Raw genomic sequence first — 26,601 nt, 5'->3', positions numbered from 1 at the left:
AGTGTCTGGGCCTTGAATTGTCTGCATTTTCCTCTCATCCCGTCCCTCACAGATATTCCAGCAAAGTCTGCACAGTGTCCTGTAGCAGAGACAAGGTTTCACATGTCCACATGAGATTGTCAGTGTAAGGAGCCCATTTTATTGATGTGGGGAAGGAGAACAGTTCTTGGGCTACCATCCCATGATAAATCACAGAGCTGTGTAGGTAGCCTTGGGAAGCACTTGAAAGGTACATTGTTGTCCCTTCCACTTGAAAGAAAATTGATCTTATGACTCAGTGGCCAAGGGTATACTGGAAAACAACAACAACAACAACATCAACAAACCTTTTGCTAAGTCCAGTTCAGCACAATACACTCCTAAGACCATGGCCAAGGGATCTACGATGGTGGGAGTGTTGGGCACAGTTGCATCAATGGGAGGCACTACCGTAGTTCAGCTATCAGTAGCCCACAGTCACCTCCCATGAGCCATCTGGTTTTTCTACTGGCTATCCCAGGATGTTAAAAGCACTACGCACAGGATGTACAATATCCACTCCATGCAGTTCTTAGTTTCTCCTGTTTCCTTATGCTCCCCAGGCAGCTTACTTTGTTTAACAGGTATCACTCTTCCAGGAGTGGTACTGGTTCCCAGTTGGCATTTCTCCTCAGCATTGGTTTGATTACTCTAGCCCGAAGGTGAAATTCACTGATAGAGGTTTGCAGAATTTGACCTTTTAGGATATCATTTCTCAATATGTTCTCTAGCATTGGAGAAATAAAACTTCTTGTTCTGGGTGGGGAGAATGCCCAATTTTCAGTGTCAAAAGGATGTTCCTGACTCCTGACCATAACCCCGGCCCTGGGAATATTAGGGATACTTATTCCCTGCAGGTGGTATACCTACTTTTGAAAGCAGTGATGTTGATATCACATATACCAAAAGTATGTTTATGTAATAAACATGATGTATGGACAAAATGTTCTTAGCAGCATTGTTTATAATGTTGGAAAAATCTGAATCTTTATTTTCATTAAAGTGAATAAGTGAATCACTGTGCATTCATAAATTTAATGCAAAACTGTGATACTGACACATTATTTTATTCACTTATATATTTGACTGGTTTCAAAAATAAGCTTAGGCAACACAAAACATGCAGTAAAGTAAAACAAACAATAAAGGAAGAAAAGCAAAATAAGGGTAATAGATCTATATAGAAGCCATTAATAAAGTAGCTAATGTTCACATAGGCTATTTAGATATCAAACTTCTGAAATTTGCATGAATTTAGTTTGTTTTCACAACATTACAAGCTTTATGTTCTTACAGATATGTCTAACCATTTCTCAGTTATCATTACATTTGGGAGACCATATATAAGGTTCAGCATAGTCATGGCCTATAGTCCATCGTTATAAATGTAATTTAATTATTTGTCTGGAATGGGATGTCAGCTCCCTATGAGCATTTTAAAAGAAAGTAATTTGTTTTTCTCTCAGTAATGTTTCTTTGAATTTTAGATTAAAATGACATTAGGATAATCTATACCCAATGCTTCCTTTTGTCAAGGAAAAGATGATTTTCCTTCTTTCTACTCCCGATAACCTTTTCATTGGACTTTATTCTTTCCAGCCTTCCATCTGAGATCTTGCCCAGTTAATTATACCCTCTCTTTTCAACAACTACAATCTCCTCTGGCTTCTCTATATAAAACACAAGCTGGATTCTCCTATTAAAAATAAAGACAAAAAGAAAAACAAAATGCCCCTTTGATCCTTTATTTTGTCTCTCTGTTCCCTTCTCTTCCAACTTTCTAAATGTTCATTGGCTTCTCCACAAAATTTTTTTAATGTTTATTTGTTTTTGAGAGAGAGAGAGAGAGAAAGAGACAGATAATGAGTGGGGTAGGGCCAGAGAGAGAGGGAGACACAGAATCCAAAGCAGGCCCCAGGATCTGAGCTGTCGGCACAGAGAGTGACATGGGGTTTGAACTCATGAACTGTGAGATCATGACCTGAGTCAAAGTCAGAGGCTTCACTGACTGAGCTACCCAGGCACCCCAGCATCTCCACAAATTAAATCGAGAGTGAATACTTTGTATCCCTTAAACTCTTTCCTAGACTTCTGTTATAACTTTTTTTTTACATTTTCTTACGATTTTGATGATTTCTCCCCCAAAGTGATTCCCTCCTATTCCTATAATTCAGGACATAATTTCTAAACCACTAACTCCCAAATCTAAATGATCTCTTCTCATTTTCTCAGGCCACAGACTGGCATTCATCATTTCATTCTAGAATGACATCTCTACATGTATCACACAAACACATTAAACATGTGCCTAAGTCAACTGTTTCATCTTCTTTTTTGTTAAGTTTATTTATTTATTTCGGGAGTGAGGCAGGGGCATAGAGAGAGGAGACAGAGAATCCCAAGCAGGCTCCATGCTGTGAGAGCAAAGCCCAATGGTGGGCTCAATCTCATGAACCCTGAGATCATGACCTGAGCAGAAATTGTCAAAACTTAACTGAGCCACCCAGGCAATTCTCATCTTCTTCTAAAACTCCATTTTTCTATGTGCATTGCCAAAAATTCTATGTTCCAGGGCACTTGGATGGCTCAGTCAGTTAAGTGTCCAACTTCAGCTCAGGTAATAATCTCACGGTTCATGGATTTGAGCCCGCGTTGGGCTCCGTGCTGACAGCTCAGAGCCTGGAGCTTGCTTCAGATTCTGTGTCTCCATCTCTCTCTGCCCCTCCTCTGCTTGCACTTTCTTACTCTCTCTCTCTCTCAAAAATAAATAAACATTAAAAAGTAATAAATAAAAAATTCTATGTTCCACAAAAAAAGTCTGATTTTTTCTCATCAATTATTTCCTGTTTTCCTTTCTTACCCCCTACCCATATACACACATACTCTCTTCATTAGTAGGACCTGAAATTTCTACCTTCAGTATATCTCAGAATACATAACTTGTGTGTTATATTCAAAACTCTATCTTACTGCCTAGTACAATGAATAGCCCATAGTAGACTCACTTTAAATGAATTATTTTGAGTGAATGAATTAAATATTATACTCCCCACCCCCTGCAAATCCATTGTCACTGCTTAAATTCAGGCTTTCAGAGCCCCTTCTCTATACATAACCATAAACCTTCTCACTATCTCTTTGAAATTGGTCTGCCCCCATTGTAGTCAATGCTCTGCACTTTGTCAAGATTACTTTTCACGGGGCACCTGGGTGGCTCAGTCGGTTGAGAGTCTGACTTTGGCTCAGGTCATGATGTTACAGCTTATGAGTTCTAGCCCCGCGTTGTGCTCTGTGCTGACACCTCAGAGCCTGGAGCCTGCTTCAGATATTGTCTCTGTCTCTCTCCGCCCGCCCTCTGCTCATGCTCTCTCTCTCTCTCTCTCTCTCTCTCTCTCTCAAATATAAACATTAAGAAATTTTTAAAAAGATTACTTTTCACATATATGTACACATTACATTACTATTTATGCATAATATCCATTCTATGAAGAGTTTTCCTAAATCCTAAGGGCTCATGGGGAAAAATAACATACAATGTGACATGCCATAGAGACTCTTCATCTTTAGATATCAACCTACCTTGGCATTTTCATCCCCTTCATGTTTGGCCACTGCCTCCCACATTTGCCATACTTAACTGGCTCCATGTTCACACAAATGAAATTGCTCAGTTTCTCTGATAAGCTCTTCTTACTATAGTTGTAGAACTACAGTTCTGTAGAACTTCTGCAATATTCTTCCTCTTTCCCTAGCCTTGAAAACTGCTATTTATCCCTGACATCTAGCTGCATTGACAGCAAACAGAATATCTTTCTGGATTCCTGCAAGCAGAATTTGTCATGCCTTTACTATAAATTCCCAAAGCATTTTTCCTTGGAACATTGTATCATTCATCATTTTGTGGCAGAATTATCTAATTATATGTGTATCTCTCTTACAAAAATACTAGTATAAATCTCTATTTTTTTTACTACCTTTTACGTTGTCTGGCATTATTGTAGGCACTTAATACATAGTTATGGAATAAACTGTACTTCAAAAATGTTTTTCACTATTTAACCCATTATTAAGACTTCATATTTTAGAGTACATGATACAAACCATGTTGATATTGGCTTATACACAGAAATCAGGGAAATGTCTGTTAACATAGCCCTTGATTTCTAAATCTTCAAAAATATAGAGAAAATAGATTTTAGGAGAAAAAGAAGTACTGGGGACTAACATTTCTATATATTAAGTACATATCATATTATGTTGAAGTTTTACATTGAAGTTTTATTAACAAATTATATTGATATAAACCATTGATTACACTGCAATTTTTTTTCTAAGCAAGTGGCAATGAACTTAAAATACTGTTGTTCCCCAAAGCCCTAAAAAATATCTATAATGTAGATTTTAGCAACATGATATTCTTTAAGTGATAAATGTGCATTATGATTATTTCATGAATTAGTATTCAGAATAAAGTAAAATTGATCATAGTATGTCAGGGCTTGGAGTCTCTCTACATGTGTATACATGTATACACGTGAAAGAATTGAGTCAAAGAGGAGCTTCAAGTTAATACTAACATGTGGAGTCTGTGATTTTTTTTTTTTAAAGTCATCCAGTGCCATCTTAAATGATGTTCAAAAGCTCCCGGTTTCAGGCTCACCTCTAATAATTCTGAGGTCTAGGGCCAAAGTACAAATCAACATGCATGTTTCAAACATTTAATGTATAAATCCAGCCACATCCATGATCTAGCTGTCATTTTTACCAAGGACCCCCCACCCAACCCATTCAGCAATGATGTATTCCACTTCAGACTATGGCTAAGGATTTCATGGAGCAGGGCTGGATAGGGCATTGTATAAAGTGATGCTAAGCCCAGAATTCCTGGACAGTGGTTGAACCCACTCCCAGTCCAGATGTTGACTGACTTCATCAAGCTTCCCAATGAGCCAGGTGAACCAGGTTCCTCCCACCAGCTTCACTTCTCCAACTTAGAATTGGCAGTTTTAAGTGCTTCGGTAAACTAACTCAACAAAGAATAAGTAGTACAAACCTGGGAAACACTTTGGGTGTCTTAAGGCAGCAATTTTTAACGAGAGCAACCACCCTTTCGTAGGTTTTCTACTTTACCTTCACTTGGAGTCAAGTGGGCATTTACAAACTCATAATCCCTCATCTTCTTGCCTGCGGACCCCAGTCTGGTTTGAGCAACTCTTTAAGATAATTGCAGTTTGTTAGGAAACATTCAAAAGTTTTCATACAAGTGTAACGGAAAAATAAATTCTGTTTAAGAATTTGTGAATTGCAGACACTAAAGTATATTGCTCCTGGTGCATGGGATTAAGAATGGTATTTTCCTAATTTCTAAAATTGGCAGTCTTGAAATACATTTTTCTAACAAAAATAATAATGAAGGCTTTTGACATGCATATGTGGTTCACACTGATTTTAGACTGGGTGTAATCAGCTGAGAACATGGACAAGGTAAATTAAGGTTTTCTAAATTTTTTGAGCACATGAATATCTGCCAGAAAGATTTGCATATGTAAATAGTGATGTTCTCCCCCAGCCACTGAAAAATCACATTAAAATAACCACAATAATTATAAAATTACTTATAAATCGCTATAAAATATAAGTATGAAAATACTTACAAAGCAATTTCTCCATCATATTTTTTATATTGTGGTACTATAGACGTGTAAGAAAAAAGAGATCTTTTGTAGCTCAGTATACAAATTGTAGTGTGCACATGAATCCTTTGGCTGAGATTAAGTTTCCATTGCTAATGACTATAATTACCATAAAATTCATTACATTTGGGCTAATTATTTTAAAGTAAAAATAAAGACACATTGTTCTTTCAAATCCTAAAGGCTGGAATTAGAATAACTATTTCTAGACTTAGTCCCAGTTATGCTAATATTATTAGGTTGTCTGTCCTTGAAATTTAGATTCAATTTCATCTACTGTTTAAATCTGATTTTACAAATCAAACTCAAGTAAGGAAACAAATGGAAATGCATCTTTCAGCAGCATCGTCTGACAGTATATGATAAACAGCATCATTTACAGGACACTACATCATACCATTTACATTTAGAAGGAAGAAAAATGCTGATTAAGCTTCCATTTGGCCCAGGATTTCCAATACATAGCGTGTTAAGCAATTCAATCTTTTCAGTTTTAAAGCCACACACATCTCTAATCATAACACGCCAGAAGCAATAAAACTACCAGAATGAGTGGGGGGTGTTTACTTCTTACACATTATAACATCTCTGAGCCAGCAGTATTCCAAAAACATGTGTTACTATGATCTCTGGATTGACAGCTCAGCACCCAAGGGTCTCTTCCTCTCCCCAAGGTTTGTTTTTAAAGCTCACAAAGGGCTCCCTTAAAATAAGAGTAAAATTGCATTTCCCATTCAATGACTCACCACTTGTTCCACAGGGAAAAAAAATCATCTGACCCTTTTTGCAATTAAATAATAATCATGTTTGGAGCAGAGTTAAACAAAACAAGAAAATTGCTAAACATTGTTGAGTTTTTGTTATTCTACTTGGTGGAAGTTGTGTATGCATTAAAACTGCTCATTTTTATTTTTGGACATACTAGAGATGGTGATACTTCTAAAGGAATACCAAAAATTTATAATACAAAGATAAAAATACAAAGAGGAAACCTTTATAACTTTAAACCTTTGTAACTTCACATGTTCAAATAAATGTCTTAGTTGACTCTGACCTTTTTATTAATTATGAAGAAAAATTTCTCCATGGAAAGCATTGATAGTAAAAAAAGAAAATTGTAGATAGACTATTAGATCTAAATAGTCTGTTATTTAGATAACTGTTTTTAAGCACGCTTTCATATTTCAAATTTTCTTACCAATCTGTCTACTTATAACTCATTCTTATCTGTTCCTAAAAGCAATTTCCAATATGTAGTCCTGACATCCAATTTTTGTTACTGAATGTAGTTAGAATAACTAAAATATATACATTTGAAATAGTTTTCCATTTAAACTGGCCTTCTTTTCTACAAGTCCAATGTACATATATATATATATATATATATATATATATATATATATATATATTTTATTTTAGAAACTCTTGTTTGGAAGCTAATATTCTTTCTTTATTATGCCCCATTTACTTTAATTATCCTTGCAAAAAACAAACTAAAAGGGAAAAAGGAGGATACTTGTGTCTTAAATAATCCCTTATTAAAATTCAGAAAGAAGACAATGTGGGTGATCAGTTCTCATACATAAAGTTTGTAAAATAGGGAATTAGAAATTATATCTGAGGATAAGTATTTTATATCAGTAAAATTCCAAATTATCTGAAAAAATATTTTAGTTATAGTACATTAGACTTCATGGCTGAGTTGTGATAAATGTGGTGCATGTGTGCATGTGTACATAGAGAGAAAGACAGACAGACAGACTGATCTAACCTAGGTTCCCTTTAAAGTCATTACTGAGATAATATCCAAAGCCTAAGTCTTTGTCCTGATCTGAACAAATCATGGCTCAAGTCTAAACTTGGACCACTTCTGGACATTGATTTTTTTTAACTATAGTTATTATTGAATGTGCACTTATCAGACAATGCCTTGTGGGCTATGTGCATGTGCATGTGTGTGTGAGTAATCTGCCTATTTAATATCTTTTCCCCTATGCATTCCTCTGTCAAGTATAAGCTTAAATACCACTTCCTCTTTAAAGCCTACTGAGATCACTCCCAAACGAAGTCAGATACATTAATTTTATTTTTTATAGTTTTTTTTAATGTTTATTTATTTTTGAGATGGAGTGATCACGTGAGCAGGGGAGGGTAACAGAGAGACGGGGACAGAGGATCCTAAGCGGTCTCTGAGATGACAGCAGCAAGCCAGATGTGGGGCTCAAACCCACAAACTGTGAGATCATGACCTGAGTCAAAGTCGGACATTCACACAATGACCTAGCACAATGCATGGTCATACGTTGGGAGTGGATTCATGATGAAAGAATATAAAAATGAACAAATACATGAATGAATAATATTGAGGATCTTTCAGAATCATAGAATAAGTTTCTTCTGCTTCTTTTCTTTCTTTCTTTCTCTTTTTTTTTTTTTTTTAATCTGAGTGCGTATTCCTTAGAATTACTACTAGAAAAGAGTTCCAAAATCTGTGCTAGGAAATGAATAAGGTATCTCCCCTAACAGACCTATGGTTTAGTGAAGAGAAAGAGGTTAATCAAGAAACTACATAAATGAATACAAAACAACACTGTAATAACTGTGTGATAATAAAGGAAAAGTATATGATATTGTGGTAGATGGAGCAATGAAAATGTATACTAGGCTGATTTCCCTCAATCAAGAGGAAATCATGCCAGGCTTTTCTGCAGCATTTAAAATAGAGGTGAAATAAGAAACAAGCTTTGGGTAAGGTTGATTTGATATTATCACGTTTCTGATAATAAAAGTAGGTCCTAAAAATGTTTATAAATTTGCCATATATGCAGCTAATTTGTGTTACGGGGTTGCTTTGTTCTTGGCCCAGATGCACCAAAGAATTGGAGACCTCAGACCAGAATGGGGAGATAGAGTTTATTAAGTAGATAAGTATAGTACACTTTCAAGAGTGAACGCAGGCCTCTGCTCTGCCAGAACAAGAGTGGCAATGGCCCCAAGAACCTCTAGCTGCGTCCTTTTAAGGCTGCTTTGGGTACAGGTAAATTTGGCTTTGATTGACACTTTTGATTGACCACTGGTGGTTATATAACCTTTTGGTCTCTGCGCATGCACTCTCCCATGATGTATTCTATTATAACTGTATTTTTTTATATATTGTATATTTATGAATGTCTAAAGAGCTTTTGTTGTGACCTTAAAGGTAGTTAAGGACAAGTTTCACCCTTTGTGCACATGCTCAGCTCTTACAAGTCCCCTTGTGGCTTTTGAGCCAGCTCTGAGGCTAGGCCTTTCTAGTTTCATTAGCCCTTAGAGGTGCCTCTGAAGGTGTGGCTGTTAACACTTGGGGATGGCACTGAGTGAGGGTGTGGCCAGCACCTGCTTTATCCCTCCTTGCTCATGCCTAACTAACAGCCTAGCAATTTGTACAGAGGTCAACACTAGATTTCAGGGGGAATTAAAAGTAACATTTATTGAGGCACTATCAATTGTTAGAAACTGCTTTAAAGATCACTTGTTTTTATCTCATATATTCTCTCTCTCTCAGGAATTTTAGTTCACTTTATTCTACTTCTTGCATTCTCCATAGAGAAAAAGAACTAATAATCTGAATAATCAGCAAATAAATGGTCTACATTCACTACTAATTATGAACACCATTGTCTAAAAAACAAATTCATACTAATTTATCGATGATCTCTTTTTTCTTTTAATTTTTTTTAACGTTTTTATTATTTATTTTTGAGACAGAGAGACAAAGCATGAATGGGGGAGGGTCAGAGAGAGGGAGACACAGAATCTGAAACAGGCTCCAGGCTCTGAGCTGTCAGCACAGAGCTTGACGCGGGGCTCGAACTCACGGACCGCGAGATCATGACCTGAGCCGAAGTCGGCCGCCCAACCGACTGAGCCACCCAGGCGCCCCAGGATGATCTCTTTTATACTTTCTCTGGGCATGTAGCTGTCTCAGTAATGTACACTGTGGCCAGTTCTGTAGTTGGAGCTGCTCCATTCTACCCATCCCTACTCCATTCAGTATGGTGGTTTAGTGGGTGCCCACCTGTCTTCAGGAGGCATGACAGCATTCTTTATCCCTGAATGATTGCCACTGTTTCTATTTCTCGTGGCATGAGACTGGGAGTAAATCAATAATATCCAAAGAGTCAGATTCTTTCAGCGTAGATAAAAAAAAGAAACTCTCATTTAGGCCTATAGGCTTATTTACGTGATTCAGATAGATCCATGGCTCTGCATTGGCAATTGCTCAACTTCTATCTTCCTAAAAATAAAAAACCTATAGGGTATTTGATTCCCCACACGACCACTACTACTGTGTATATTCTTCTAGGGGACTTCTTGAGAAGTAGTGGATATGATATTTATGGCAAGATTTAGTAGTCATCCTTGATTTCTTGACTCTAGTATCACCTAATCCAGGGGGTTAGCATCTGATGGTTCATGAGCCAAATTCTATTTGGTGCCTGTTTTGTAGATAAAGGTTTACTGGAATATAGCCATGACCATTCATTTGTGTATAATTTCTGGCTGCTTTCATACTGTATGGAAGAATGGAAGTTGTCAAAGATTATATGGTCTGCAAAGCTGAAAATATTTACTGCTTGATCCTTTACAGAAAGGAGACCTTTATCTAAGCTAATCTTTATTTTTTATGATAAGTACTGATTACTTAATACTTCTTACCCCCCAAAACCTAGATTGAATCATCTCATAGAGGTACTGAAGATTTATCATAATGTAACGTTTTGGCAAGAAGAAATTATATGGTTAATGGGGCGCCTGGGTGGCTCAGTCGGTTGAGCGTCCAACTTCAGCTCAGGTCATGATCTCACGGTCTGTGAGTTCGAGCCCAGCTTTGGGCTCTGTGCTGACAACTCAGAGCCTGGAGCCTGCTTCGGATTCTGTGTCTCCCTCTCTCTGCCCCTCCGCTTTCATGCTCTGTCTCTCTCTCTGTCAAAAATAAATAAACATTAAAAGAATTTTTTAAAAAGAAGAAATTATATGGTTAAGTTAACCATTCTTGCCAGTAACCGATACATATAGAAAGAAGTAAAGGGCTCAGAGATACTTTAATTTCTCTCTGCAATGAGTTAAAGACCTGAGGTATACAAAGGAACTCCTGGAACCCTTATGTTTCCCATTTTTATACATAAGCCATATTGTGATTGATTTATTCCCTTGAATGTCTCCTTAGGATTGATTTCAACTAGATTTCCCCTGTACTCTTAAAGTTGATTCTGGGCCTCACTCTACCCTAGGGAGGTTTTGCCTGAGGGCCTTGATAAATAGCATTTTCTGGAGCTGATGATAAAGAAAATGTTCTGCAGCATGTATGTAAGAAGATCAAGGATGATTTGACTAGTTGGCTCTGCCGACTGCAGTCATCTAGACTAAGTGCTGACAGAATATTAGGAAATGACATGTCAAAACAAAACAAAACAAAACAAACACCAGAGATATATTTTTAAAATACTCTATGAATCAAAGATTTTTCATGCTGACATTTTCAAATTAGATTAATGGAACCATCATGCAGTATGATATGTTTATGAAATAGTCCAGGATATTTCTGGAGAGATAACCTCTTCAACTTTCTGTGAAAGCAGTCTGAATTAAAATTTAACTAAGCCCCTATTTTTATTTGGTGTAAGAGAATTTAAAAAAATTGTAATTGGACGTCTCTGCTAAGCATATGACAGTACTAAAAGATTTTCCTACCATTATGATTATTTGCCAGTAGAAATTCCTCCGGCAATTCATTAACTTCCAAGGGTCTCATTTAGTTCTCCTCTCAACATTGATCGAATGATATGTAACATTTAAATTACTTACAGTTGATCTAAATAGATTATATTTCTATCCTGTGGTATGTCAAGTATTCTCAGAACATTCATGCAAGGAATACAAGACTGCACAAAATTGTGTTTATTTTACAGGCAGGTGGAGAAACCAGGAAGGTTCAAATATGGGCAAAAATGTACCTTTAGCTCAGTTGATTATTAAGGATACAAGTCTAGAATTTAAAATGCAACACGGGCTATCAGCACTACAGGTACTCCTCTGGGAGAATGTCAAATGTATGGGAACTTGATGCTGTTTCTTTTGATTTCATTTGTATTTCTAGCTAATAGTTGCATGTAGTTTAAAGGCTCAAATAATACTGTAGGACTTTTGGCAAAAATTAGCAGTGTCTTAATCCCCACTTCAATTTACCATTCCCCAGAGGCAAACACTTTCATCTCTTGTAATTTATTCTTTTGATACATAGCTCCATATATCTAACTAAATTCTTTCATTACTATTTTTAAATTATTGGCTCTAGGCATTCTCTGTTGACATCCCTCCACGGAAGATGAGGATCTAGACGTCCCCTTTGTACACTGCCACCTCCCGCTCACCACCCCTCGCCCACACTCATACACACTTACTAAAACCCTCATTCTCCCAATACAGTGATATTGTGATTGTCATTTAGGCTACATCAATGTTCCCTATATACCATTCATGAATATGTAAATGCTGTTGACAGCCGAGTACTGCCTCACAACAGATAAAGGAGGTCCAGGTTTAAATATGAAACTTGCAACGGTCTCTTCAATTTTGATTTCACATTTTTGCCCACTTCAAAAGGCACTTGATGTCCCTTTTAAGTGTTCCATAGTATAACAGATTTTTTAAATCATCTTTCCTCACTGTCAGGTAGAAATTATCTTTCTTAGGTTTCTAAAGGCCTTTTTCATGTGCATTAGTCAGAGTTCTCCAGAGAAACAGAATGAGAGAGATAGAGAAAGAGAGAGAGAGAGAGAGAAAGAGACTGATTATAAGGAATTGGCTCATACTTTTACAGAGGCTGAAAAGTGCCATGATCTGCCATCTGCAAGCTGGAAACCCAGGAAAGCCAGTGGTATAGTTACAGTCTGAGTTCAAAGGCTTGACAACTAGGAGTGTAGATGGCATAAGTCTCAGTCCAAGCAGAAGACCAGTGTCCCAGCTCAAGCAATCATAGGGAATTCTCCTTTCCTTCACCTTTTTGTTCAGGTCCTCAGCAGACTGGATGATGCTCACCCACATTGGAAAGGGCAGTCTGCTTTACTCAGTTCACCAATTCAAATGCTAATTTATTCTAAAGGAGCCCTCACAGACACACTCAGAAATAATGATTGATCAGATAACTGGGCATCCCATGGCCCAGCCAAGCTGACACATTAAATTAGCCATCACACCATGTATACATCTGGTTCCCACTTTTCTTAACATTGCATTATTATATTCTATCATCTTTGCCTTGTTTGGCTTAAGTCTTTTTAAAAATACATTCCTTTGTTATAAGTTTATTGATATTTCAAGGGGGAATGGAAGATCATGTGTGTGACCAATCCACCACCTTTAACTGTATACCCCTAATATTTATTTAAATCTTCATTAGTTGAAACTCTATTAGATGGAGAACATGCAGACTACTCACTCCTTGGAGGTACTCTTCTATTTACACTTATATTAAATGAAAGAACCAGCCCATCTCCAGAGGAAAGACTCAGAGGAATGTAGTGTCTGGCTTATAATGGTTGTTAAGTATTCTGAATTACTGAATATTTTTAATTCCTAGGAAATCATCAACTGAGTAGTGTGAGAAAACTTGTGAGGCCACAGATGGAAGGAAGGGGAATATTTTAGCACAATGCTGATACCAAAGAAAGGTGAAAATCCTTATATCCATTAATATGTGCCAAACACTGTGTCATCCATAAATTCCTTACACAGGTCCTTATGAATATCATACCACACAGATAAATATGGATTTCCCTGCATTTTCACATGCAGTACCTTCTAAGAACTTCATCACTTTGCTCATATAACTATTAATAGTCTTTTAAAACTGAGATATAATGTCATCTTTTTTTCCAAATATATCTTCATCAGCTTTTACTTGGTAACTCTCTTCTGTACTCCCATAACACCCAGAAAATATCTGTATGTTAGTTGTACATAGGTAGGTATGTAGATTTGCCCCAAACATTTGTTATCCAGGGCAAGAATACAAAGGGAGTTACCCTGCTCAGATTCCATGTTCTTTAGCTTTCTACCCTATCTCTATCCTACCTCCTTCCCTCCCAGGGTGCTTATGCAGATATTTCTTCCAAAATTGAGTCACTTTCTACAAAAACCCATCCCTTACGCACCTTTCAGGCAGAGGGGGAATACATAGTAGTAGGACAATCTTCTAGAAAACAATCATCTATACGAAGTTCACACGGGCCCTCAGTCATTTGGAAAGCTAATATTATTCCAGAATATCCAGAGTGGGCACTATGACATCTGGGCCCTAGAGACAACTTACCCTGTTGGGAGGAGTTAACAAAAGACCAGAGTGGATATATCTAAAGTATCAGAGCCATTGGTACCGTATATATCCCTTAAAATTGATTTGTTTTCTTCTGTCTCCTCCACTCCAGTTTGACCTCCATAGATACAAGAACTATGTATTTTTAATCTCCGCGTGTGGCAAACTAACATAATGTTCTTCCCAAGGAAGTGTTCAATTAATACTTGAATAAATGGAAATAAAATATTTTACAAACGCCAATTGTGTCGAGTTCTGTTTTATCTTTTTTTTTTACTTCATTTTCTTTTATTTTTATTTGAGAGAGAGTGTGTGCATGCGTGTGTGTGTGTGTGTGTGTATGTGTGTGTGTGTGTGTGAGCGGGGGAGAGGAATAGAGGTACTGGCACAAAAACAGACATATAGATCAGTGGAACAGAATAAAAAACCTAGAAATGTACCCCCAACTATATGGTCAGCTAATCAACTAATTGACAGAGCAAGAAAGAATATCCAGTGGAAAAAAAAAACAGTTTCTTCAACAAATGGTGCTGGGAAAACTGGACAGCAACATGCAGAAGAACAAAACTAGACCACTTTCTTACACCATACACAAAAATGAATTTGAAATAGATAAAAGGCCAAAGTCCAGTTTTGAAAACTGTTGTTAATTTGCTAAGATTCAGAATTGATTCTGGTCACTGGTATACTTTGAATATATTGATTAAGCTTTCACTAATTTGGGATGAATGTTTTTCAAAACTGATAAATTATAATTGGGGCACCTGAAAAACATTAAATGTGTTACAAATCAAGTCTAACATAAGCAAAGCACTTGATTAGAAGTCCAGAAAGCTGAACCATATTGATCTGCTAACAACCTTGGGCAAGAGAACTGAATTTCTTATCTTGAGGTCACTAACAGTTCTTCCATTTTGAAGTCAAAATGGTTCTATCAGAAATATATATTGATATAGTTTTATGACATCATTTAAACAAAAGGAGACTTTGTATAATTGGAACGTAGGTTTTCACTTCCACAGAACTGAATGTGATGTTGTGTTCCCAAGTGTAGCAATCGCACAGATGTCTTACAGGACTATTGGAATTCACAAAACTTTCATGTGGATTGGCTTTCTGAGGAATTCAGAGTCCAGGTTGGCAAATGAGCAACAAGAAATTCAACATAAGAGTTAAATATATACTTAAATTGATATAAATAGGGAAAGGATCAGATAAAATGTATGAAACATTTTCATATAATCTAAACACATTTCTTAACCTCCCACACTAAGGAAATGAATGAACAAAACAAGGAGGGATGGGTATTATGACTCTTCTCAAAAACATCTTCATGAACTCGGTACTGCCTCTGTTAACCTTGGGTTAAGAGCCAGACCCATTACTGAGGCCAGGATCAAGTGCGTTTGACAATTACAATATGTCAATGACATATTTGCTATGGAATTGTAGAGTCTAGATTTTAACTTATTTGTAAAGCTAGGGAAAAGGTATTAGGAAAGATCTCTTTCTAAGCTCAGTGTATCATTTAGGTTGGGATGGGGAAGAGGTAGAGAGTAAGGTAGAGAACTACTATATTTGAAAAAATTAAGGGACAGAAAAAAAAAATGGAGTACCTTCTTGAAATGCCGTGTTCTGATGTAATCTGAGCAATTGTTGTTTTTAACTTCCCCTCAGTTAAGTATGCTGCCATCATGCTATCTGTACACAACAATGATTTGTTTCACTGTTGCTGTTGGCAAAGATTTCAAATCCTCCAGGGGACTGTTGAAGTATTCCCTACCCCCAGTTGAAGATTAATTTAAATTACAGCCTCTCCCTCTTTGGCGGGCTTCCATGTATGAGCTAGAAAGTAGTCCTCCATCTGGAATTCTCAGTGATGCAACCTTAGCAAGCCCGTGGGGAAGGGGGAAACTTAAAAATCAGTACTCTGCCACTAACAGTATTGAGAGTGTTGAAACTGTGTATGATAATGTACATATAATGAACCTATCTTTCGCAACTAAAGCACTAATTGCTGGTACCAATAGATACACATGCACCTACCATTCTTCAACTCAAAATCACAAATGTGAAGGAGGGACAATCACATGTATGATTTGGAAGGAGTCCTAACCTGTCCTGGATCCTTTGGTGTTTCATACATGGCTCCTAAAAATCACTTGGAGACCTACTTTAGTTTTCACATAGCTCCAAGAAGAATGTATGAATCATACAAAATGCTCAAAAAGCCAATACATGGAGATAGTTCAACAGACACAGTTACCACCCCTTTATGTTTGTCATGTAAGAAGAGAATTAAAAGCTTCTACCCATGAGAAGAAGTCATCTGCAAACAAAGAAGTACATGATACATCCATTCTCCTTTAAATAAATGGACAAACACTACATCATTGATTATAAAACACACATACTCATTTAAACATTTTTGATGTTGAGAAGTATCAGACAATCAATATATGCACTTAATATAATGTTTCCTTATGTTTTGTCAGCATGATATAATTAAAAAGATGGAGTGTCATAATCATTGGCATCTTCAAATGAAGAAAAAATGGTATATGGGAACAATCACCTTGACAATAGATTGAGTAGGTAGATAGTGACATCATTCCTGTACGTTCTCAAGAGCTGAGGAGAAACTAATTTTGACAAACTGTGATAATTCTGGCACAGGGTCACAAATATTTAAAAGGTCAAAATATAAAGATTATGTGGCTTCTTTCTTAAATTATTTCCTATAGTATTCAATAATCAAATATTATAAATGGAAAGTCTTCCTAATTGGTGAGGTATGAAACTGATGCACGTACCTTGAATGAATTATTTGTGTGCCATAATGTGCATCTAATTGGCCTGAATAAGCAGGAGCCCTCAGCTTGTTATCTCTGTAGCATTCATTCACAAACATTCAAAACACAAACCCAGTTTTATGCATGTGCCATGTTATAGAAAGTTGGGGGGTCGTGTACATAAGAGGGAAAGATGGGAAAAATATTAAAAGTTCATTATATCTGTTTTATGAAGTACCTGGTATTGCAGACCACATGTAATGAAGTCAAAAATCAACTTCTAAGTCTTCCTCGAAGAGTCAAGTGGATAAACAAGTTGCAAGAAGCCTTCAATGACTGCTGACATGCTATAAGTGTCTGGTTGGAAATAAGCCAAAAGTATGTTAACACACAGGAACTAAAGACAGAAATTAAACTATATTTTACAATAAATCATAAATCAAGGACATTTAAAAAATTTTTAACATTTATTTATTACTGAGAGACAGAGAGACACAGAGCATGAGCAGGAGAGGAGTAGAGAGAGAGGGAGACACAGAATCTGAAGAGGGCTCTAGGCTCCGAGCTGTCAGCACAGAGCCCGACGCGGGGCTCAAACTCACAAACTGTGAGATCATGACCCGGGCCGAAGTCGGTCGCCCAACTGACTGAGCCACCCAGGTGCCCCAAAAAATCAAGGACATTTTAGGCATGATACTAATGGCACTAACAAATGGAAAAGTCATAGGGAAACAAAGCAGGAACTGGTATGAAAGTGAATGTATAGGCTCACAATGGATTGGTTAGACAGTCAAGAAACTGTGGGAGGTTGTCTAGTTTTCCCAACATAATTTGTTGAATCACTGTATTGTACACTTGAAACTAAGAGCACACTGTATGTTAACTACTGGAATTAAAATAAAGTAAAATTAATTAATTAATTGATTAATTAACTAAACAAAATTAAAAAAGAAAGAAAAAGAAACTGTAGTAGGGCCTTAAAAGAAATTTTCCCTGGGGCACTGGGAATGTATTAGATCTGAAAGGGAAATTCTACATCAGGGCCTTGGTAAGACTGTACTTAGGCTTTACAGAGATTACTGTGCTAATTAAGCTACTAGAAGAGGAGGACTGAAAATGAAGGATCCAGTTAACATATAATTTCAACAGCCTTACAAAGAAATAATAACAGAAAGAGGAAGATGGCAATGAATACAAGGGGCTGATGAAAGCAGCTTACTGCATGTGGACAGCAAGGAAGAGGAAAGAGAATTAGAAACAATACACAGTTGTCATGCTTGAATGACTCAGAAGATGGCAGTGGAAATATGAGAGGAAAAACAGATATGAGGATAAAATGGTAAAATCAGTTTTAGAAATATGTGTTTTAGAGGTGCTAATGGAATATGCAGCTGGAAATTATTAACAGGTACTGATAATCAATAGCAAAAATCTACATTCAGAAAGATACGGGTTTAAACACATTTCCATGTGTGGTTAGCTCTCTGTGTTTGTCTTCTCATTAATAGCTGAGATTACTTTTCCTTTTTAAAAAAATCTACGTTGTTCATGATTTGTCATTGCTACTGTAACAGAAGTGATTAATACAGTATTCATAGAGTAGATGTACATACTAGGGGATAATATATGTCAGTGCATAATAAAATGACCTGTGATTAGTAAGCAACTGAAATTAGTTTCTGTCCTTGGGAAGTAAGAGAAAAGGCTCTCAGATATGATTTAGGGAATTATTTGCATGACACTCCATGGAGGAAAGTGAGAGACATAAAAGAGACAAGACATAGACTTGAGAGAAATTATCTTAGAGAGGACGAACAAATGTGGAGGGAAAGGACAAATTATGTAGATTTTTAGAGGAGAACCACTAAAACTCAAAACAACAAAATAAAGACAAAAAAATATTAAAAACCAACCATATCAAAGAAGGATAAATAGTAGTAATTTTTTTCAGAGGTACACTGAAGGACAGAAAGAAATGAAAGGACCATTGAATTTTACTATTAGGAAGTTCCACCAATGATCATCTGAAAGCAAATTCAATGGAAAGGCAGAGACATATCACACTTTCAGAGCTAACGACTCTGGGTACCAAGAAATAAACTACATGTTGTATTCATTTGCTAGGGCTACTATAACGAATTACTATAGACTGGGTAGCTAAAACAACAGAATTCGTTCTTTTATCATATTTCTGGAGGCTGGAAATCCAGGTTCGAAATGTTGGCAGGTTTGGTTTCTCCTGCTGCTTCTCTCCTTGGCTTTCAGATGGCCACTTTCTGTCTGTGACCTTACATGGCCTTTTCTACATGTACTCTCACTGCTGGTATCTCTTCCTATTCTTATAAGGATCCCAGCCTTCTTGGATTAGAGCCCCACTCTTAAGTTCTCACTTATTAAAGGCCCTACTTTCAAGTACAGTGTCATATCGAGTATTAGGGCTTCAACATATGAATTTGGGGGGAATACAATTCAATACAGAACACGTGTATCCTTTCATTATGTATATATATATATATTTTTCACTTTGATCCTGTTTACCATATTGTTATATTTTATTATATTACAGATACACCTAAGAACTGATCAAAATATAGTGAGCACCAGCATGGCCACGTCATAGTTTAAGGGGAAAAAAAAAATTTTTCAAACAGCCGAATCTTTTGCATACCCATCTGTCATGACTCAGAATTATCCTGCATCCTGAATATAGTATTATCCTTATTATTATCTTTAAATGATCTATAATATAATTTGCATGCAGCTAAATTTTATATAAATAACATCAGCAGCAATTTATCTTTTTGTGTGGTATTTGCGTTTGATAGATGCAGCTCCAGTTCATTCATTTTCACTGCAGCCCACTCTTTTGTTGCATGAATAAGGCATAGATTTCCCATCTTGTTAATGAATATTCAAGTGATTTGCCATTATTTACACTATTACAGAAAAACTGTAGTGAATATTCTTGTGCATGTTTTCAGGTGCAGATGAGTGACTTTCCCTGGGGTAATTTATTTCAGAATGGAATTACAAGTTTATAGGAATGTACATCTCCAACTTTAGCTGAATTGCTTTCCAAAGTTTCTATCAATTTACATACCCACTAGTCATGTGTAAGAACCGCTTTTGAGCCAAGTCTTACTAACAAGATTTTCGTCAGGCTTTTAATTTTCTCAATCTGTATGCCACATGGTATCGAATTCTGATCTCAACTTGCATGTAGTAACAATACATGATTCCTCTTCTTTCTCCTGCTCTGGGCTTCAGGAGTCTCACGCTTATGGATGGCATTGCTGCATTCCTTGCTATCTGGCTTCTGGCTGAGTTTGTCCAATAAAAGGAATAGGAGATCACCAGGATGAAGGTAAGAAAGAGATTAATATCCCCCCCCCCCCTTTCCTCTGCTTTGGCACAGGGATTCTGTCAGTTGCTGTGTCCCACTACAATTACAGATCTGATCAGATGGTCCTCTAAGAAAGTCCCCATCCTATCCTATCCTATCCTATCCTATCCATTTCCTCCTCTTTTCCATGGATAGCAGGTAATAATGGCTTCTCACTGTTACTAATCTCTTTGTGCCTCAACTTCTCATGTTAATTTCTTCAGCCTTGCCTAATACTTAGGTAAAACCTCTTCATTAAAAATATCTTCAATTTAAGCATCTCTTTGAATTTGCTTTCCTGACATAACCTTGAATGATAGAAAGATATATTATGAAAACTCTCCACAGAATCCTGTTCCCCCAATTCCTATTGCCTGCTGTTAATATCTTTTTGCTAGTGCTATCTCCCAGAGATTTTTAGACCTATTGAAGCAATTTAAATGTGTGTTCTCACCCTGTTTTTTTTTAATCACAAGTGGTAGCATACACAGTCACTGTTCCTCAATATATATATATATATATATATATATATATATTTTTTTTTTTTTTTTTTTTTTTTTTAGTTAGTAATGTACTAAGGTGGTAATCCTTTCAGTACATAGGGAGCTTCCTCATTGTGATTTTTAACAGATGCATAGTAATCCATTTTATGGATTTATCTTAATTTATTCAGCCATCTAATAACTGGATATTTAGATTATTTATATCATACTATCACTAGAAATCTTTCCAAAAATAACTTAATGGATAAATAAATGCTCATGTAGATTTTCTACTTCAAAGTTATATAAATCTGCCAAATTGAACTGTTTTGTTTTGTTTTTTAAGTTTTTATTTAAATTCTAGTTAGCATACAATGTAATATTGGTTTCAGGAGTAGAATTTAGTGATTCATCACTTACAACATCCAACGCTCATCACACCAAGTGCCTTTCTTAATGTCCATCATGCATTTAGCCAAGCCCCAACAACCTCCCCTCCAGCAAACGTCAGTTTGTTCTCTATAGTTCTCTTATGGTTTGCCTCACTCTCTCTCTTTCTCCTCCTGCTATGTTCATCCACATATGCGTGAAATCATATATTTGTCTTTCCCTGACTTACTTTGCTTAGCATAATATATTTTTTCTCCATCCACATCATTGCAAATGGCAATATTTAATCCTTTTTGATAGTTTAGTAATATTCCATTGTGTGTGTATACACACACACACACACACACACACACACCCCTTCTTTATCTATTCATCAGTCAATGGACATTTGAGCTCTTTCCACACTTTGCCTATTGTTGATAATGCTGCCATAAACATTGGGGTGCATGTGCCCCTTCAAATCAGTATGTTTGTATCCTTTGGGTAAATACCTAGTAGTGTAATTGCTGGGTCATAGAGCAGTTCTATTTTTAACTTTTTGAGGAACCTCCATGCTGTTTTCCAGAGTGGCTATACCAGGTTGCATTCCCACCAGCAGTGTAAGAGAGTTCCCCTTTCTCCACATCCTTACCAATATCGGTTGTTTCCAGTGTTACTAATTTTTGCCATTATTACAGGTGTGAACTGGTATCTCATCATGGTTTTGATTTGTATTTCCCTGATGGGAAGTGATGTTGAGCATCTTTGCATGTGATTGTTAGCCATCTGGATGCCTTCTCTGGAAAAATGTCTATTCACGTCTTCTGACAATTTCTTAACTGGATTATTTGTTTTTTGAGTGCTGAATTTGATAACTTCTTTATAAATTTTGGGTATTAACCCTTTATCAAACATGCCATTTCCAAATATCTTCTCCCATTCCATTGGTTGCCTTTTAGTTTTGTTGATTGTTTCTTTCACTGGGAAGAAGTTTTTTATCTTGATGAAGTCCCAATAGTTCATTTTTGCTTTTGTTTGTCAAATTGCATTCTTTAAGGATTGCGGCCTTTTGTGTAGCCATTTGCAGTTCTATTTGCAATGTGTGATAGGGTGTATCATCCTACAGTCTAAATAGTATGGTGTATCATACAGATGTCTACAATTTTAATATTTTGATATAAGATATATTTCCTAGTTTTAATTTGCATTGCCTATATATTGATCCAAAGGAATGCCTTTTCCTATTTGATAGGAATTTGTACTTCTATTTCTTTTTTTAAATATTTTTAATGTTTATTTATTTTTGAGAGAGAGAGAGAGAGAGAGTGTGTGAGTGAGGGAGGGGCAGAGAGAGAGGGAGACACAGAATCTGAAGCAGGCTCCAGGCTCTGAGCTGTCAGCCCAGAGCCCAATGAGGGGCTTGAACCTACCAACCATGAGATCATGACCTGAACTGAAGTCAGATGCTTAATCGACTGAGCCACCAAGGCTCCCTTGTACTTCCATTTCTGACAATTACATGTTCATTTCCTATACTCATATTTAATTTTAGTCTTTTTTCTTTTCAATTTGCAGGCATTTTTAAATGTTTTTTTTTGTTTTGTTTTGTTTTGTTTTGAGAAAGAGAGAGAGAGTGAGTAGGGGAGGGACAGAGAGAGAAGAACAGAGTTTCCAAAACGGGCTAAACTCAGGAACCAGAAGATCATGACCTGAGCAGAAATTGATCGCTTAATTGACTAAGCCACCCAGGCATCCCATAGACATTCTTTATTAATATGGGGGGGAGGGGGACAGGTTAATCTTTCTGTAATATGAGTTTTAATTTTCCCCCATTTTGTTATTTTACTTTTCATTTTGTTGTTGTTGTATGCTACCATGTAGAAATTTTCTATTTTCTATAGAGGAATTTTTCAGCCTTTTTTTCTCTATAAAATCTTCCACGATTCCTTCTAATACTTTCATCATGTCTTATTTTACATTGAAACCTTTGTTCCTGTTGGAATATTTTTCTGCTACACATGAAGTGTGGATGCAGCTTTTTTTTCTTTTTGAATAATTTTAGTAATGTTTTCAAAATGTCTTTTTATTTACTCAGCTATTTTATTTAGATCTTTTAAGCACACTTAGCTTCTACTCTATTTCCCAATTTTCAGTGTATATAGTTTTTGGAGCTCTTCATTTTGCTTCTTGTTATTTCTACCAATTCTTAATTCTGGGGCTTGTTTATTTCTACTTTTGGAAATTTTGTATTGTGAGCTCAGTTTTGGCATGGTTTTACGTGTGGGAATCTATGTGCCCTGAATTGAGGCTGAATCCCTTCAGAGAATATTTATATTCTTTTCTGCTAGGCACCACGAGGCAATAACAACTTTTAAATTAATGTTTCAACTTAGAATTTCCTGGACCATATAAGTAATATAAATAACAAATTTCAATCCCCAGTGAAAGAAGAAAGATCTCCACATGTGAAATCTCAGGAAAGATGTTATTTTCCCTAGATCCTAAGTTAATAAGATCTGCAAACAGCCTAAGGCACCTGTGGTTTCAGCATAATAACAAACGTGTTGTCTACTTCATCGCTTCTACTACCTGTAGCCTTCACTTACTTTCTTAAGAGCACAAAGTTTGTGGTTATATTTTCCTTAGCATTTTTCGGATGTCTACATTGGGAGGAGAATTTTTTCTGGGATATCTAGTCAACTATCTTGCTGGCAATAATACTATAAGATGATTTGTGGTATAAACAAAGATAGTGAAATAGTTTAAAGCGAGAAGAGTAGTTAGGATGCATTTATTTGGGGACAAAAATATTTTGACCATGTCTTTAGGCAAGAATGTACCATGTAAAACTTCAGGGAAAATGGGGTATTTCCAGCAAACAACATCACTTAAAAGGCATTCTGGACAAAAAGAACAGAAAGAACACATATAAGGGCCAAAAGGATAGAGCATGGTACAGTAAACTGAAAAGTCATATTTAATATTAGAAACATAGTTTGTCCAGATTATGGGGAGTTTGGAATATGATGCTTAAGTTTGTAACATCTGATCTGACTCTAAATAAGAATCTTAGCAAATGCTGGCATCACAGAGAGCTGAGCTTTAGTAATCTTGTTTGGCACCTCATTATTAGACTCTATATTCCTTTCATTCTAAGCTGTGGCCATTTGAAATGTTCAGTTCTTTCCCTAGGACCAGAGTGACCTGCGACAGGGAGTTCTCATGTGACAAAATAATCTTAGGTTGTTTTTTCCATCCGGATGTGCCTGCATGCTTATATTGTTGATGTACTCTCTCAGTATTCACACATGACTTGAAAATGAGTTTATATTGAAGAGTCCCCAGCAAACATTCAGTAACTTATATAACTATTTTGTAAAATGACTTGAATCACATAAATGTGCACCTAAGAGTGCCAAAGAGGGGCGCCTGGGTGGCTCAGTCAGTTGAGTGGCTGACTTCAGCTCAGGTCATGATCTCGAGGTTCGTGAGTTCAAGCCCTGTGTCAGGCTCTGTGCTGACAGCTCAGAGCCGTGAGCCCGTTTGGGATTCTGTGTCTCCTTCTCTCGCTGCCCCTCCCCCGCTCACACTCTTTCTCCCTCTCTCTGTCTCTGCCTCCCTCTCAAAAATAAGTAAATATTAAAGAATTTGTTTAACAGTGTCAAAGAAACTCTGGGGTTGCTCACTGAATAAGAGAAAAGAGAGATACATGGGTTTGTTAGAAAAATTAGAGAAAAAAATTATAAAGAGTCCAAATATTGTGTGGACTGATTCCATTTAGAATGGGGTGAGAAGTGACTAACTGCTGATACTTTTCATTAAGTCATCTTGTGAGAGTAGTTTGGATTGTTACTATGGATGTTCGCTGAATATTGTTGATCAGAGACATGGACCTGGGCTCAAATCTGTTTTTCAGTGCAACCCTCTTTTCCCCACTCAACACACAATATGGGTATACTCAGTGCTAGTCAGGGAGCTAGAGCCTCTCAGAGAAATTCTCCTTGTAAGACCTATGGGTTGCTCTAAGGAGCAAAAGGGTCATTTTATTTATGTGCCTATATATTTGTAACTCTACCTGCACTTACATGCAAAGATCTTTGGCTTGGTTGTTTAGATGTCAGTGATAGCTCTTTTTGTCACAGATTAGGGAGAAATACAGACCTCTCTGATCCAAACCTAATTTAAAGTAACTACAGCACAGACACTAGAGTCTTAGACTTCGTTATATTCTATCCCATTTCTCATAAGAAACTGTCATTAATGGGCCTAAATCCTGTTCCTGCTTGCTAAGGCTGCTGGCATTCATTAGGATAGAACCCTGACTTTGTGCGGTTATCATCTGTTAGATATTTGAATGTTGTGCCTGGAAGCCAATCCCATGCTATGAGTTTACAAACTTCGCAACATATAGTCAGCTTAGATATCAAAATATGTCTGTTTTCTTATCTGCCATATTTGAATACACTGTGCACTTGTTGCCGACATGCTTTTGTTCCATGTTAAATGTCTGAGTCAGATCTGTACTGCTTATCAGTCTGGGATTTCTTTTAGCCCAGCTCCTGCACAGGGTTCAACTCTCATTCCAACTTTTGGACATTCTATATTTGTCTTATTAACTTGTAATTAAATGCAGTCTGCCAGTCCACATTTCAAAATATGACAACCTCAACAGTTTTTCATGTTAAGCTTAGAGAAGAATTTGGTGGCAGGAATAGAGCATTGGTTAATCTACTGCTGCCTAGCAAATCATTACAAATTTAGAGGCTTAGAACGACATATACTTATTATCTCACAATTTTCATCGGTCGAAGGTTAGGAGTGATTTAACTGTGTCCTCCACTCAACATCTCACAGGTTGCATTCTTGTTTGCCAGGCTGCTCACACGGTTGTCAGAAGATTGTGATTTCTTGTGGTTGTAGGATTGTGGTTGCTGCTTTCTTGCTGGCTATTAGCCAGGTGTCACTCTCAGCAACCAGAGGCCCTTGAGGTCCCTTACCACTTAGCTTTCTCATAACAATGCAGCTTACTTCTTCAAAGCTAGAAGAAGCTCTTACTCCAGTCTGCTAAGGCAGAATATTATGTACTATAACATTATCAAGGGGATGACTTTCCAATTACCTTTGCAGAATTCTATTGGCTAGAAGCAAGTCACAGGTTCAATTCATACTCAGTGGGAGGTGGTTATATGAAGGCATGACTCAATGCAGCTCATTTCAGAATTCTGCGTGCAACAGACACCAATCTGAAAACTGGAGCACAAAGGATTTCACCTATTACTAACAGCTCTCCTCAAAAAGTAAAAATAAAAAATAATTACAAACAAAAAGGGAAATGCCTAGTAGTTACATGTAGTAACATGTAGTTACATGTAGTAAATGCCTGTTGTGATGGTTAATTTTATATGTTAGCTTGACAGGGCCATAGGTTGCCCAGGTATTTGGCCAATCATTATTACAGGGGTTTCTGTAAGAGTGTTTTTGGATGCATTAACATTTAAATCAATACCCT

The 26,601-nt window shown here is 36.7% G+C and overlaps 1 long non-coding RNA gene across 1 annotated transcript; it reads right to left on the bottom strand.

Annotated features, from left to right (window-relative positions):
• On the bottom strand, positions 1-26,301 carry LOC122221290. The gene is made up of 3 exons (XR_006203139.1): positions 26,212-26,301; positions 17,098-17,216; positions 1-79 (listed from the first exon to the last, which is right to left on the bottom strand). It is a non-coding gene; the product is annotated as an uncharacterized LOC122221290 (long non-coding RNA).
• Between the last annotated feature and the right edge of the window lie 300 nt (positions 26,302-26,601).

The sequence above is a fragment of the Panthera leo genome, chromosome B3 (assembly GCF_018350215.1).
Source record: "Panthera leo isolate Ple1 chromosome B3, P.leo_Ple1_pat1.1, whole genome shotgun sequence".
NCBI classification, from domain to species: Eukaryota; Metazoa; Chordata; class Mammalia; order Carnivora; family Felidae; genus Panthera; species Panthera leo.
Note: the sequence above shows the minus strand (reverse complement) of the source record. Positions and strands in the feature narration are given on the sequence as shown.